Source organism: Zosterops lateralis (assembly GCF_965231275.1).
Source record: "Zosterops lateralis genome assembly, chromosome: 1".
Lineage (NCBI taxonomy): Eukaryota > Metazoa > Chordata > Aves > Passeriformes > Zosteropidae > Zosterops > Zosterops lateralis.
Window position 1 is genome coordinate 141,927,294 of NC_139762.1, and position 7,118 is coordinate 141,934,411.

Consider the following 7,118-nt stretch of genomic DNA (forward strand, 5'->3'; position numbering starts at 1 on the left):
ATTCCTTTAGATGTCAGTTTTATTACCCCTGTGCTTAAAGCTAGGCACATGTCTTTTGTGGATCCTATCAGCATCAATAATTTACATTGTGGAAGCAGCTAGAGGCCCCATTTATGTTGAGACTGTTGTACAAACAAAATAATTGACAGTCTCTGCCCTAAAAATCTTTCAGACTGGAAAGTGAATCTGCAATTCCCTTTGTAGCTTGCTCTTCTCAGATTTATTTTTCTCTCATATTTAATCCAACTTAAACACTTCCGTGCAGCAACATCAGCATGTTATTTTTACATTCAGCTTTTACTGACTAATGAGAAGAAGTGACCCTCATTTTTATTGTTAGAGTAGAGGCAGCTGGACTCAAATGCTGAAAGATTTAATATAGAGCAACCAGTAATGTGGAGGCACAAACTGAGATATGAGCCATGAATTAAGATGCTTCTGAAATACTTTTGTGAGCTTTCAGCACTACCACAGGCCTCTTGTCAGATCAGCTATTTGCCAGTTAAGACAACAAAAATGCACCCTTCAAATTAATTCCTCCCCAAGAATTTGGGCTTAAACCACACAGGATGCTTTGCTGACCATATTTGGCTATATAGGAATTGGTATCAGCCTTCTTGCAATGCAGAACAGATGCAAAAGCAAGAACCAGAACAAAGCAGCTGGGTCTCCATTTTCACATTGAGATGGTCCCATGCTGTTCTATTTGCTGTTTCTTTTTGCAGTTCTAATCCCATACAGATCAGGGTTCTGGAGACACAGCATCTCTGATGATCAGGTGTCTTGCTGCAGAGTCTGAGTGTTTATGTGCGTAATTGTCATGAGGTCTTCTTGTTCACTTCTCTTCCCATCAAGGAAGAACCCTCCTCTGCAAAAATACTGATTCTCATTTTCCACAAGTGCTGTGGTCTCAGCTCTGGACTGTCACTTGTCCAATTCTATAACATGAAGCTCTAAAATGCATCCTGTGGCCCAGTCACTGCTGAAGAAAGCGGAAAATTGAATGTCTGGGTAGTTTTTATTTAGTTCTTGAAGTACACCCCACACTATCTGCAGTACAGTAGAGCACATTCCTTTAGCACAATGTTGCCTCACTGACTCATAGTCAATTTATCATCCTCTAAAATCCCCCAATCCTATTTTATTATAGGAAAATAGTGGTTAGAAAACACCAAGTTTCCTCTTTTTCAGGAGACTGACAGAACTATTTAAGGGTTTTTGAAGTAGCTGTTTTTTCATCACATTCTTACTGTGCACAAAGTTGACCATGTTCAATATTCTTCTTAATTAAATCTCTGTAGCTGTAATATAATAAGACCTGAAAGCAAGCCAAGATAAAACGATAAATATACATTTTTATTAGAGTTCGGGTTTTCTGTGGAAAAGGACTGGAGTACCTACACCTTTGTTACCAGCTCCCTAAGAGAACAGCTGAGATTGCCTCTGACACAAGCAAGATTCATTTTATAAAGTACCAAATTAAAGACATTAAATCCTTTCTTAGAAAAAGGAGGGGAACACCAAGCCACACTCCCTACCATGATACCTCCAACCTCTCAAACCTGCCACTCGCCCCATAGAGTTGCTCTCTTTGAATTTTATAATTTTTTTTCAGCCCAAGCAGAGGCTGAGTTTGCAGCTTTCTCAGCTTGCCCTCTTCCAGTGAAGGCTCCTGAATGCTCTTGGAAAGCCCAATCTGACCCAAGGACCAGAACTACTCTGTGCACATGGCCCACCTGGCACCAGGAGGTAGAGCTCAGATGGAGAACACCTGGAGTTCTAGAGATCCCCATTTCCAGCTCAGGTGCTCCCTCAGCAGCTGATCCCATCCGTCTGGAGTGACTGGTGGTAGCTGTCCCTTTTTCCAGACATGGTTGGCCAGGAGCTCTCACACACTGCCCTCTTCAGTGATGCTTTGCTCCAAAGTTGGGGTACAATGCCACTGTGACCCATGCACAAACCCTGACACGAAGGAAGCACCATGGACCTTGCTCCTGGTGGCTCTCTCTGTCCTTTTCCTGTTTCTCTATTAAGCCACCATCAAGGACCCTTTGCTCTTGTGTTCTTCCATCCCTTTTGCACTTCCAAAAATCAGCTGCTCTTTTAATTTAGACCTCAGTCCAGAAATAAGTAGTATTTCTTTTTCCATAAAAGACTCCTCCTCAGTGATAAGGGTAATAATAATAATAATTCCAAAACAAAGTCAAAATAAACAAAAAAACCCCCCAAAATTCCAAAGCAAAAATCCACATTTGTTGCTGATTCTGGGGTAAGGGTTTGAAGCCCATTTCCATAGTTCTTACAGATCTTTGACAGTATTAATTTAGACTTTTGGTCCGTTTCACCCTGTTGGCATATATTAAGTGGTGAGATCTGACTACGGTTTTAGGTCTTTTATTATAGGAAGGATGATTCAAGTAGGGGTGTAAGAAGTTCATCCTGTGGAATTTATCTGTGGGGAAGAGGAAGCAAGCTGCACAAAAGATTTCTTTTTCTTTTATATTTTCTATTGGATTGTATTTAATAGAAAATATTAGAAACTGTACTATATTCAGGAGAAAATCCTTCCTTTGTTATCTCTTTCTTTGGGGTGAGTAATTCTCTGACAGATCTGTTTCAAGCAGAGCACTGAGGTGCTACACTGGAATTATCTGATTTCTACCTTCCTGAGATCAGCTTTCTAAGAAGTCAAACGTGTGCCTCTAATTTACTAAAGAGCGATGCAAGCGATGGAGAAGATCCAAAGCCAGCCAACAGCATTAGGAAGACTTCTCTCAAACTGACTGGGGTCTGGATCAGACCCAAAAGACAGTTGGTCTGAAGAAAAAGAAAAGAAGAGCAGAATTTGAGTATTCCCTAAGTGTCTGAGACATAAGCAAGGCTGCATGTAATGGAAATAAGGAAAGGCTGACTGATAGAGATAGTGCAGCGGTTTCCTTACAAGCTTTTCTTTGTTCCTATGATTTAGGACAAGCCAATTTCTGACAGATTAGCCAAGGACCCATTTTCCTTTCAAGAGAAGCTGTGGTTAGCATCAGTAAAGGCTGACTATACCACAGTGCAGAACAACTCTGCTGCTTGAGGTAACAGCCTTCAGCAAGGAGCCCAAGCCAGCTGCTCTGAACAGGGACAGGCACACAGGCAGCGCTGCCAGACACGCAGCTGTATTTGCAGTACACAGGCACCTGCAGTACCACACAAGGGCTACAATGAAATTTCTCTCACCCAAATGCTGATCAAAGAGTGCCGAGATATTCCAGGCCAAGGTAATGATAATCCAGCAATGTGTTTCCACTGTTGGTGCAGAAGCACTAACCCCACAGCAATCCAAAGGTGACAACGAGCAATAGGACATTGGGAAATGACCCAAAGTTGCATTAAAGGAGGGTTGGGTTGGATATTAGGAAAAATTTCTTTACTTAAAGAGTGGTCAAGTATTGGAAGGCTCCCAAGGAAGTGGTGGAGTTACCAGCCCTGGGTAGAGATGATATACCATGGTATGGTTTATTGGGTATGGTGGTATTCTGTCCAAGGTTGGACTTCATGAGCCTGGAGGTCTTCTCCAACCTTAATAAATGCTTGAATTCTATGATTACTACTGGTAATTATATACTACAAACCAACAAGTACAGACCCCTAAAAAATCCCATAGCTCTTTTAGAAGCATGAATACAAAGTTATGATAAAATTCAGGGTTTTTTTTAAGATTTCGTGCTGCTTACATACATCATTGCCATTGATATCCCCTACAAAAACCCAAGACATTCCTCATCCTTGGTGGTGGCTGCCTATGTGTAGAAGGAAAGCATGAACCAATTACTGTTTAAAAAATGTTTTTGATTCCTACAAGACTGCAACTCCCTCTATAAACACACCACATGACTAAAGTTTTTGGTTGGATTCAAATGATTGATGAATTTTCAGGCCAAAAATGTCATTTTGATTCAATTAAGTTAAAGCTGGGCATGAGAGAGACCAGGGAATTTGCTGCAGCAGGTCTCATAATCAGATTAAAATCTGTGGTTACATGTCAAAATCACAGAATACTTTAGGGTGGAAAAGACCTCTAAGATCACTGAGTCCAATTGAGTCCAATTGTTAACTCAGCGCTTCCAAGTCCACCACTAAACCATGTGCCTGAAGTGCAACATCTACATGTCTTTTAAATGTCTCTAGGGATTGTGACTTCACCAATGCCCTGGGCAGCCTGTTCTAATGCTTGAACACCCTTTCAGCAAAAAAAATTAGTAAACTATTCCTAATATCCAATTTAAACTTCCTCTGGCACAATATGAGGCCATTTTCTCTTGTCCTAATACTTGTTACTTAGGAAAGAGACTCAATCCTTCCTGGCTACAACTTCCTTTCACAGAGTTGTAGAGAGTGATGATGTCTCTCCTGAGCTTCCTTTTCTCCAGGCTAAACATCCCCAGCTCCCTCAGCTGCTCATCGGATTTGTGCTCCAGCCCCTTTCCCAGCTCCACTGCCCTTCCCTGGACACACTCCAGCCCCTCAATGTCTTTCCTGCTGTGAGGGGCCAAAAACGGGGCACAAGATTTGAGGTGTAGCCTCCCCCGTACCCAGCACAGGGTGACAATCACTGCCCTGGCCCTGCTGGCCACACTCTTTTGGATGCAGACCAGATGCCATTGGCCTTCTCAACCACCTGGGCACACAATGTCTCATGTCCAGCCATGAACTGCTGATCAGAGGTCATTTTCCTCTGGGCAGCTTTCCAGCCACTCTGCCCCCACCCTGTATCACTGCAGGGGGTTGTTGTGACCCAAGGGCAGGACCTGGCACTTGGCCTTATTGAACCTCATACAATTAGCCTTGGCCCATCAACCCAGCCTGTTCAGATCCCTTTGCAGATCCCTCCTACCCTTTGGCAGATCCACAGTCCAATCCAGCTTAACGTTGTCCACAAACTTACTGGGTGCCCTCGATCCCCTGATCAATATCATTGATAAAGAGATTAAGCAGAACTGGCCCCAGTACTGAGCCCTGGGGAACACCACTGGTGACTGGCTGCCAGCTGAATTTAACTGAACTTGCTTGTGGCAACAGGGGTAGCAAACAAAAAAAAAGGAGTGTTTCGTTTTTCCCAGAGAAAGAAGAACTGATACTTGAAAGAGTTTTAGCATGAATCTCTCAGTGGTTTTAATAATGAAAACATTTTAAGAGCCCTATACTAAGTTTTCATTTAGGGTACATAGATCTGTTCTGCTTATCGTATATGTTACTGTTTAGGGTAGAAGGTTTTTATCCTTCTTCTTCTTCTTCCCTAGCCCAAGAACCACAAAATGGCTTTTCCTGGAATGGTTCTGTAGGTAACTATAAATTAAAGATGAGCTATCTCTATACTGAAGCCCTGTTCAAGACCCACATCAAAACATGTCTGTCCCACATTTACAAAATGCATATTTGCTTCATGCTAAGAAAACTGACATTTGCAAGTGGCTGTGTGCTTTGTGCTTCACTGAAAAAACAAGCTGTAGCTGTGGTTTGTGAAAGGTGGGCTTCTCTCATCAGAAGCACATACTTTCCCAGGAAAGGAAGCACTGGTCTCATTAAGATCCAGTTAAGGATGAATTGCCCTGCTAAGAGGAATGTTTTGGAAGTTCAGTATCTAAATAATGAAGAAAAACACAGAACACTCAAAATAATAAGACCTGGCATTCATACATAAGTTTAACCTGGAAGGCTGAAGCATGGCAGATAGGAAAAAATTAAAAGCATTTCAAAGTGCCAGGCAAAACTCTGAATATATCTTCCCACAGTGACATCTGCCCACCCCTTACCATAATGGAAAGTGTGTCTCAATCACATCAATATTTTCCCCATATCCTCTATGCCTACATATCAAATGTTATAGGAAAAAAAGTAATGCAAATAAACACACTGAAAATGAAATTCAGAACTCATAAAATAATGGCAGTTTTGCCACTGGTTTCAGCAGAGCCAGATTTCACATACAGATAACAAAGCAGGTCACCAATGTCCATGTCAGACCACTTCCAGACTCTGTAAATGGAAACTACTCTTGGCAAAGAGAGCTTGGCTTTTACTTTTCTAAAGTCCTAATTCAGTGTAGTACTTCAAGCCCTTGAAAGAGAGATTATTCAGTGTTACACTAAGTAAGCACTTACCCAATTGCAACCTGAATTTGTATCTTCAGGGAAAACACACAAGTGAAAAGGAAGGGACATATCTTCGCTGGGAGGATGGCAAGACTGAGTTCCCCTAACCCTTGCTCTCCAATGCATTGTTTTCTAGTATTTGAGTGACTGAAGAAAACATTTTCCCAGTTCGGGGGAAAGTGGCATTTCTTCATCTGAGACAGCAAGGCACTAAAGGAGGAAATATTTTGGGGCTCTCTGCTGAGCATCACATTTCTGTCAGTGGTGGCACCCTCAAAGCTTGGCAGCAGTCCTCATGCTTTGGGAATCTCAAGGACCAGGAAAATCCTCTGAAACCCAAGGCTTGCAACCCAGAGGCCAGATGAGGTTCAGAGTGGCATCATCCAGTCCTGACCATTCTTCCCATGCTGAAGCAGCCATCAGCTCTTCAGTCTCTGAGGATACTGAATTAAGTCTCCACACCAGCCTTAAAATCTGATCTCTCCATAATCCCCATCCACCAGAAGGAAGAAAAAGTCCATAAAAACACACTTCTTGTTGAAAACACCTTCCTGCATAAGATAGCACATATTCTACCTTTTGAGGTCAGATGGTATAGAAAGGGTTAACCAACATTCAACAAACAGGCAAAATGTTCTTTTTCAGTGTTTCCAGTTTTAGAAAGTCCTAGTCAGTTCTCTGGATAGAGCACATTTTTTTAAGAAAATGGGCCAGAAAGTCCTCTACAGATGAGTCACACTGACAATATCAGAGCAGAACAATGGAGTTGTTGTCCTATCAGGGCTAAGCCAAAAATAGTTGTTTTCATAAGCCTTTTACCTGATTCTCATTTCTCATTTGCACTGAGGTCCAGTGGGGATGGGAGAACCAGTTTAACACTACTTTCAAACTCTTTCAAGATGTGTAGCAGGAGTATATTACTGAAAAGTATGCAGCAAATGAGATTGGTGGCAAATTACTCCAATATGGGCAGAAGAG